We start from the raw sequence: 10,270 nt of genomic DNA on the forward strand, positions 1-10,270 counted from the left end.
ATTTATACCTTGTTGCTTGGGCTGAAATTTTTAACTCTTTGAGACTGTACTGCGACGACAAACAGATCCCAATCAGCAGCACCTTAAGGGCGTGAACAGATTCCGAGTTCCGGGCTTGATCAGATTTATGCTGATCTTACTAGAAAGTGACTGTATGTCACTTTGGTGACGCAGCTGAGGCCTTTTTTAATGTTAAAGAACATTTAATTGGGATGGTAATTTGTTCCTTGTAGTCTGGAATTGTTGCTGTCTTTTGAGCTGAAGGTTCTTGGGGGTAGTTAGACTTCAAGGGTGGGACAGTGTGGAATGGAACCCCCTCAGGGTCTTTCAACCTTTGTAATAAAAATGATGTATGAGACAGGGGCTCTTTTAAAAGCTGAGGAGTACATGACAGAGAGGATAATATAGGAGAAAACATTGCCTTCAAAAGTGAGACTGATGGATTCTCCCTGACTGCCTGTTATTGTTATTTATAATGGTTGAAAGGAGATTTTTTATTCCTGAAGAACTTCATTTAGTGGCAGGTTCCATATGGGGAGGTGAACTTTCCTTAGTGGCTGCTTTCCATCTTTGGCTTGGCTGTCAAGTGATTTGATGCAGACTGGACTCCATTTAAGTTACAGATAAAGATATCTATCAAGCTTGCTCCCTTTAAGGACTGAAATACAAGTAATTGCTATCAGTGTCACTTGCTGGTCCTAAGTTGAAACAGATCTTTATAAGCGAGGAGCACAGTGAAGAAACGGCGAGAATGCAATTTAACCAGAATCTTGAGATATGTTTCAAAGAGAAATCAAAGTCATCGATTATCCTTGTTAATAATAAACAACAGTGTGTGGATTAACACCCTAATAGTAAGTTTGAGATCTATTTATGAAGTGGATTGAAACTAGAAAGAATAGCCCTGGATATCATATGCGTAAAAGAGAATCAAGTCTTCAGTCTTATTTATCTAGACCTCTCTCATCTGTCACCTGGGGTTTATTAGATTTCCTAACAAACAAAAAAAATAGATTCATACCCCAGGTTTGTCCCCGGATACCTAAACCTGGCTGGCAGTTTAGCTTAGTACTTGAGAGAGTTCAGCTCTGTCTCAGTTGCTGTCTTTCAGTTGATGCCCACGTGAGAGGATGTGTATAGATATCCTTGGATTTCTTAGGAAAAATAAAGTTCTCCCACGTCCTGGACAGCATCTAATGAACTAATAGCTAAAGCAATTGATTATGTAACTTATTTCTGTCATGGGATCTTGCTCTCTATTTCACAACAATAATTACACGTCAAATGCACTTCTTTGACACTGGAGCATTCTGGGGCATCCAAAGCCGTGAACAATGTCATACAAACACAAGCCTTTGCTCTTGGTCCCTCAGGCTGTATGGGGTGCTTGATTTTCTGCCCCTGGCAGTTCTCAACAGGTAAAAAGAAGCAATGAACCATCTTCCCACAGCTGATTTGTTGATTAGAGAAGAGGCTTCACATCTTCACTAACCGTATGCAGGGGAGGTTGGAGCTGCTGTTAGAAGTCTCATCTTTCTCTTTCCTCCTCTGCTGCGCAAGCTAACCTGCTGTTCCTCTAGTTCAGGTCAGTGATCTTTAGAAATAATGGAGGGGCCTTTCTGAGTCCCATCAACCAAGCAATAGCTCAAAGTGACACTGCAGAGGCAGGCTGAAGGCCTGGTCAACCACTAGCCACAAGCATATACAGTAAGAGGAGGAAGATGGGGTCTGACCTGGCTGGGTGTTATGGACTAGGGTCATTTCTTAGCTCTGTTGCAGGAGCTGATGCTCAGGAAAGTGTTACGGGTCTTCATGGGGAAATATACTGTAAGTGCCTGCAAGAAAATGGACAAAGAACAAAATACGTGGCAAAACCGCAACCTCCAAGTTACACATCGTGATCTACAGTTTACAGTTGTACTTTCAGAGCTGCTGGATCAAAATCTCGGAATACCTGAGGCAGCATCGTTGTGGGAGTTTCCTTCACTGGAAGGGCAGCAGCAAGTCAGGAAGGGGGCACGCCACCAGTTTTTCAGGAGTGAGTAGAAATGAGCAGCAACTGCTGGCCTGTCTAGCAATGTTCAGATCCAGAACCATGAATAAAATATGGTAACTCAGAGCACAGAAGAATCTCACCCCAGTATGTAGGAGCATTTTGATCGGAGCGTGATTTTACTGTCAACAGAAAATGGTCGGTCAGCTCCATCACGATGACCTAGATCATCATAATGATGGCAGTTGTCACTGCTTCTTTGGTAGGTCATCTGCCCACCATATTCCAGGATTAAGGATCAAGGATCAGTTTTATAAAGTTAGAAGTTAAAATACGAAAATGGAATAAGTTGTGGATAAATATATAAACACCAGCATGTATTTACAATGTCAGTCAATCAGTGGGTGCCGTCCCAAATCTGGGGTTGGCAGCTATGCACCTCCATCTTCGATCTTGCGACAGGACCAAGTACAGCCTCTCCTCCAGGTTGTTCTTGCTAGCTGCCTTGGCACCACCCGCTGCCGCCCCCGCCGAACTTGAGCCCGAGGCCGTGTCGGCCTCCAGCCGCGGCCGCTTCTTCGAGCTCGGCCCTTCCTTAGGCAGAGGCCTTGGGCAGGTCCAGGCACACGGTGCAGCGCCCAAGTTCATCATGTCTCTTCTAACTAGGTGCATAGCATACGATTCGTGGGGCTTTAATCTCTTCCACGGAAGATGGCAGTTGGCTCACAAGGAGCTCATGCGTCCTTTGTCAGGTTTTGTTTTTTCTAGTCCTGCTGGGGGTCCTCACATCCTCCTCACCAGTCTGTCTGGTGGGGCAGCCAGCCCAGGTCGCTGACCACTCAACCACAGCCCCCAGTCGGTGCCAGGCGCCCGCCCCCTGCCAAACCTCTCCGAGCATCTGGCGCCCGACCGAAAACCATGGTCAAGCACCCGGCGATCAAACCGGAAGTGATTTAATGTGTTTACTGTGTAGAGCTGTGATGGGGTAATAGGTGGGCTCTGAGTTGGAAGGGGCTAACTAGAATGGTTGATCAGATTAACTGCCTGGGAAAAGACTCTTTTAAGATGGTGTGGCTTTTGTTTTAATAGCTCTATAGTGCTTTCCAGAAGGGAACTTTTGGAAAAGGCAGTTTGCAGGTTGGGTAGTAATGAATTTTCTGCCCGTTTGTTTGTCCTGGACGCATACAAATCCTGCAGTGATGGTAGACTGCAGCAAATGACCTGACAGTTCGCTGTAGTTTTCGTACATTGTGAGAGGGAGGATGTTTCCTCAAAACAGACAGTAGTGGCTGATGTGAGGATGCTCTCTATGAAGCATTGGTATTGCCAAGCACTTGTGCCATATTGCCACTTTAGTACCCATCTTTGTGTGCAGAGCACAGTCTCATGAGAGAGACACCTTGCTTCCATGGAAAAAGCATCCTTAGTTTCTCAGCTAGAATGATATCATGCATGTTCCTCCATCGATCAGACTGCCAGCTCGATCAGACTGCCGCAGCCCACATCGAGATGTTGCAAGAAAATCTCAAAGCTACAGCTGGAGGAAATCTAAAAAAAAAATTAACAAAAAAATGCCAAAAGCACTCAGCTGTACTTTGGAACGAGAAACAGAATTAACATTTCAGGTCAGAGACACTTAGTCCAAGGTGAAGCAGTGTGGGTCGCTGAAAGCCCAGAGTTACTCAAGATCACGTAACAACGCTGATAGGCATGTCATCAGTTTTAGCACAATAGCCTCATACTCCCAAAGCCTTGGTCATTGGGAAATGTGCAGACAGGACACAGGCACTGAAGTCTGGCATAAGGACGAATGTTAATTGTTGTTAGATATTATATAAAGGTGGAATTGTATCTCCTGATAAATGCCTTTTTGTTCTGAGATCGTCAGGACTTTTCTTTTTAGAGAAGTGCGGACAGCATTTATAAGGCTCGACTGAGGGATGGTAATCATATTAGTTATGAAGAGATTTTTGGAGATTTGATATTGGGGATGGGAATGTAGTTACTGGAAACACTCTAAAGGCTGATTATACTTGTGCGTACCAGCTTGTGCAGTAGCCTACGCAAGTGGGCTACACCGTTGTGAGCATTTATACTTGTGCGTTGGTGTGTCTGTGTTGCCCTGCCATTCACCACCAAAACACTAGTTGGCGGTGGGGTTTCTGTGCCACTGTGTTGAGTTTCTTCGTGTTGAAACTCAACACGAAGAAGCTCAAACTTCAAACAATGGCGACTGAAACTGAAGAAGGGTGAATTTTCTGTGCTTGTCCGGCCACTGAGAGACGTGGACAAGGATATATATTTCAAATATTTTTTTTATGTCGGCAGGATTTGGTTCATCGTCTCCAACCATTTATTTTGCATCACTGTATGCACAGTATACTCAGAGACTGGCAATCACCATTGGAGTTTTAGCTTCAGGTGGAAGTCAACTGGCGTCAAGCACAGGGTTTTCCATAATTTCAGAGGTCTGCAAAGCTTTATGGAAAGCATTGCAGCCAGAGTTCCTTCCCTGCCTTTCAGTCGCCCAGTGGCAAGCTATTGCAGCGTAGGAGGAAATTCGCTGCTACCATGTGGACCAATCATAGTTGTTGAGGTCTGCGACGCTGCGACGCGTAGTTACGTTTTGGGAGAAGTGCGCGATAGGCTACGGCGTAGGGTTGGCTTAGAGTACAGCGTAGGGTATGCTGCTACACCGTACCTACAGCGTACATTTGACGCCCTAGTATAAATCAGCCTTAACTTGCTGATATCCCTCCTACCATTTCACCCCTACATGGCGGGCACACCCTGGTGGCCACGTGGAAGGTATTTAAGTACCTAACTCAGTTGAAAGCAGGTAAAATGGATCGAGAACTAAAACAAAATGCACTAGAAGTGTTCACCAGGTTAGCAGCATCTGTAAAGCTGGAAACAGAATGCATGTTTCAGAACAATGATATTTGATCAGAGCCGGGAAAAACAAGAAAGATGGAAAACAGAATGGGGTTTTACCCACATGGTTCTTCCCCGAATTCTGAAAGTTTGGCAAGGGCACCTACCCCAAACTGCAGGGGTTCTCTTTAAATGTGGACTTGTCATCAAGGTCTGATTTTCTCTTTAGCTGGAGCCTTGATGGCAGAGGTGGAAGACCAATAGATTCTCTTGCAGATCTGCCAGCCCAATGCCAGATGCTGAGCATGCAAGTTGATGGCTTTCTCATATCTCTCGCAGTTACTGATGCTACCTGTCAGTATAATCATGAACATTGGAACCAGTAGAGGACATTCAACCCATTGAGCCTGTTCCAGCATTCAAAGACAAAGCCAAGATCAAAGTAAATTTATTATCAAAGTATGCATATGTCACCATATATTACCCCGAGATTCATTTCCTTGCAAGCATTTACTGAAAAATAAAGAAATGCAATAGAATTTGTGAAAAAAACTATACATAAATTAAGACTGACAAACAACCAAGGTGCAATAGAAGACAAAAAGTGCAAAAAAAAACGGAGAACATGAGTTGTAGAGTACTTGAAAGTGAGTCTAGGTTATGGAGTTGTTTTAGAGTTGACATGAGTGAGTTATCCACTCTGGTTCAGCAGCTTGATGGTTGAAGGGTAATAACTGTTCCTGAACCTGGTGGTGTGGGTCCTGAGTTTCCATGCAACAGTGAGAAGAGAGCATAGCCTGGATGGTGGGAGTTCTTGATGGATGCTGCTTTCTTGTGGCAGTGCTCAATGGTGGAGAGGGCTTTGCCTGTGATGGACTGGGCTGTATCCACCATTTTCTGTAGACTTTTCCATTCTTGGACATTGGTTTCTGGGCATTCAGTTAGATTCTACCTGATCTGTAGCTGAACTCTGTTAACTTTTATCTGATCAACAACCCTTAGTCAACAGAAATCTTTCAATCCTGACCTGAAAAATTCCAATTGAATCGGCACTTCAGCATTTGGTGGGGGAAAGTTTATGATTTCAGCTATCCTTTGAGGCAAAAACTCAAAGTTTGTTAAAGGAGCCGGACCATAGTCTGAGCAAAGTTATGAAACATTCAGGAGACAGAACACAAAATTAAATGCATTGAGAGCTAAATTGTTGACCTCCCGATTGGTTCCAACAATAGTGGAGCACACTGTTCAGTGATACTTCTGGACAGTTCTGAAGTTCTGAAACAGAATTAGGTTTAGTATCACTGGCGTATGTTGTGAAATGTGTCGTTCTGCAGATGTACTCAGGTTTCGAACTGAAGAGATAATAACCTTATATTGATAAAAATGCTAGTTTGCAGATGGGGAGCATATAAAACAATTCAAGTGATAGCTGGTCCCATCAATGAGCCAAACACCCATCCCTTTGCTTTTCTCCGTCCGTGGGCAAAGTAATGTAAGTGTTCTTCAGAATCCGGCATTGAACAGCGTACTGTGAGGTTTTGCTGATGCCACCTTTGGCAGTTTTGAATAGCTCATGTCCTTTTGATCATGCCCTGTCAGCTGGGGAAGTCAAAGCCCGACAGCTGCAAGTCCGAGACCACTGGAGGCCTGTCCTGGGGTTAAAAGACTGTGTATGTGCATGTGCGGAAAGGAGGAACGGGGCTTGTTCTGCTGTTCCTGCCTTGTTGCTTGCTGTATTCTGTGCCACTCTGCCAGGCATTGTCGGCATGCTATGTTGGTGCCAGAAGGTGTGGAGACAGTTGCAGGCTGCCCCCAGTACGCCTTCGGGTGTGCTGGCTGTTAACATGTGACTCTGTACGTTTTGATGAACACGCGATAAATAAACTTGAATCTTGAACCTTGATTTTTCAAAAAGAATGACTTGCATTTGTAAAGTGGCTCTCACTATCCAACCATCACAAAGCATTTTAGAGTACAGCACAGAAGTGGGCCTTTTGTCCCTGTTTAGCCATGACCACCATGATGTCTACCTACTCCAATCCCAAAAGACAGCATTAGGGCCATATCCCTCTACTCCTTTCCCATTGAAATACCCGTCCGAGTGCCTTTCGAAGAGCGTGGAGAATGAATAGGAGACATGCTGTCTGTGGAAGATCCGCAATACCATCATGCAATTATACCATGATTATAAGTAATTAATTAACGACACAGTAAGAATTAGAGCAGGTATTGGAGATCAATTTGGAGATAGGCCAAGTGAAGGAATGCTGCAACAATCAGACTTGACTGGGCTTGCTGCTCATGACGATCAGATGTTCATTCTTTTTCTGGAGAAGCCAAAGTTGGGATTAAATCTACTAAGATGTACTGTCAGCACATGCAGGAAGGAAATATCACTAGAGCTATTATTGTGGTACAGCAAGGGATGAGGAAGGTGGTGGTGAGGAAGCAAATGCCATGTTAGCATTCATTTCAAGAGGTCTAGAATACAAACATAGAAATATAGAAAACCTACAGCACAATACAGGCCCTTCAGTTCACAAAGCTGTGCCGAACATGTCCCTACCTTAGAACTACCAAGGCTTACCCATAGCCCTCTATTTTTCTAAGCTCCATGTATCCATCCAGGAGTCTCATAAAAGACCCCACCGTTTCCACCTCTACCACCGCTGCTGTCAGTCCATTCCACGCACTCACCACTCTCTGTGTTAAGAACTTACAGCTAGCATCTCCTCTGTACCTACTTTCAAGCACCTTAAAACTGTGCCCACTCGTGCTAGCTATTTCAGCCCTGGGAAAAAGCCTCTGACTATCCATACGATCAATACCTCTCATCATCTTATACACCTCTATCAGGTCACCTCTCACCCTCTGTCACCCCAAGGAGAAAAGGCTGAGTTCACTCAACCTATTCTCATAAGGCATGCTCCCCAATCCAGGCAATAGCCTTGTAAATCTCCTCTGCACCCTTTCTATGGTTTCCATGTCCTTCCTATAGTGAGGCGACCAGAACTGAGCACAGAACTCCAAGCAGGGTCTGACCAGGATCCTATATAGCTGCAATATTACTTCTCGGCTCTTAAGCTCAATCCCATGATTGATGAAGGACAATGCACTGTATGCCTTCTTAGCCACAGAATCAACCTGCGTGGCAGCTTTGAGTGTCCTATGGACTCAGATCCCAAGATCCCTCTGATCCTTCACACTGCCAAGAGTCTTGCCATTAATGCTATATTCTGCCATCATATTTGACCTACCAAAATGAACCACCTCACACTTAACTGGGTTGAACTCCATCTGCCACTTCTCAGCCCAGTTTTGCATCCTATCAATGTCCCGTTGTAACCTCTGACAGCCCTCCACACTATCTACAACATCCACAACCTTTCTGTCATCAGCAAATTTACTAACCCATCCCTCCACTTCCTCATCCAGGTCATTTATGAAAATCACAAAGAGTAGGGGTCCCTGAACAAATCCCTGAGGCACACCACTGGCCACCGGCCTCCATGCAGAATATGACCCGTCTACAACCACTCTTTGCCCTCTGTGGGCAAGCCAGTTCTGGATCCACAAGGCAATGACCCCTTGGATCCCATGCCTCCTTACTTTTTCAATTAGCCTTGCATGGAGTACTTTATCAAATGCCTTGCTAAAATTCATATACACTACATCTACGGCTCTACCTTCATCAATGTGTTTAGTCACATTCTCAAAAAATTCAATCAGGCTCGTAAGGCATGACGTGCCTTTGACAAAGCCATGCTAACTATTCCTAATCATATTATGCCTCTCCAATTGTTCATAAATCCTACCTCTCAGGATCTTCTCCATCAACTTACCAACCACTGAAGTAAGACTCACTGGTCTATAATTTCCTGGGCTATCCCTACTCCCTTTCTTGAATAAGGGAACAACATTCGCAACCCTCCAATCCTCTGGAACCTCTCTCCCCCTTATTGATGGTGCAAAGATCATTGCCAGAGGCTCAACAATTTCCTCCCTCGCTTCCCACAGTAGCTTGGGGTACATCCCATCCGGTCCCCGTGACTTATTCAACTTGATGCTTTCCATAAGCTCCAACACATCCTCTTACTTAATATCTACATGCACAAGGTTTTCAGTCCGCTGCAAGTCAAGAGCAGGGATGTGATGCTGAGGCTTTATAAGGCACTGCTGAGGCCTCACTTTAAGTATTGTGAACAGTTTTGGGCCCCTCATCTTCAAAAAGATGTGCTGGCATTGGAGAGGGTCCAGAAATGGTTCACAAGGATGATTCCAGGAATTAAAGGGTTACCATACGAGGAGCATTTGATGGCTTTGGGTCTGTACTGGCTGGAGTTCGGAAGGATGAGGGGGCGATCTCATTGAAACCTTCTGGATGTTGAAAAGCCTAGACAGAGTAGATGTGGAGAGGATGTTTCCCATGGTGGGAGAGTCTAGGACAAGAGGGCACAACCTCAGGACAGAGGGGCACTCTTTCAAAACAGAGATGCGGAGAAATTTCTTTAGCCAAAGGGTGGTGAATTTGTGGAATTTGTTGCCACATGCAGCTGTGCAGACCAGGTCGTTGAGTGTATTTAAGGTAGAGATTGATAGACTTTTGTTAGACATGGCATCAAAGGTTATGGGGAGAAGGCCAGGAAATGGGGTTGAGGAGGAGAAAAAAAGGATCAGCCATGATTGAATGACAGAGAAGACTCGATGGGCCAGATGTCCTAATTCTGCACCTATGTTTTATGGTTTCATAGGATGATGCCATCAGCAAAATAGTCTCAGGTTGAGCTGGCTCCTTGAGCAATTTGTGTAACAAGGACTTCTGATTAACATTACAGAACATGAGCTGGTCCCAGAGCACATTGTGATGACTAAGGAGGACGTTACAGAGCTGTTGGCATGATTTAAGGTAAAGGATGCCAAGAGTACAAGCAGGTGATCCAATGGCACAACACTCTGGATTGAAAAGAGGACAGGTGGTGAAGATAGTGAGACTTAGTGAGACTGCAGGAAGGCATATCACCTTCAGTGAGACATCTCGCATGAAAATAGTGGACTGTTGGGAAATAATGAAAACCTCAAGTTACTCCTTTGTGTTAATTCCTTACATGCAAAGGATAGTCTTTCAGTTTATTCTGTAACCATATGTCTTGTTATTTGATTGTTTCTTTTCAACTGAACTTCCAAACATTCTAAATTGTATCTACTTCTGTCACCTTCTCGCAGTTCACTGCACGTTACAGTTAATTACTTTTGATATACGTTATCATGAGGGAAAAGCAGAAATGCAGATTTTAATAACAGCAAGATTCTACGACACCCAAGGAATTAAAGACCACATCATTTGTTTTACATGCTAGGCATGAAGGAATAGAAATTGATTAGGACATGAGGAAGAACTTTCTT

At 44.4% G+C, this 10,270-nt stretch overlaps 1 pseudogene; it reads left to right on the forward strand.

Moving 5' to 3' along the window:
* The first annotated feature begins 6,783 nt into the window (after window positions 1–6,783).
* LOC134359122 (DNA-directed RNA polymerases I, II, and III subunit RPABC1-like) lies at window positions 6,784–10,005 on the forward strand (annotated as a pseudogene).
* The last annotated feature ends 265 nt before the right edge of the window (window positions 10,006–10,270 follow it).

Source organism: Mobula hypostoma, chromosome 19 (genome assembly GCF_963921235.1).
Source record: "Mobula hypostoma chromosome 19, sMobHyp1.1, whole genome shotgun sequence".
NCBI lineage: Eukaryota > Metazoa > Chordata > Chondrichthyes > Myliobatiformes > Myliobatidae > Mobula > Mobula hypostoma.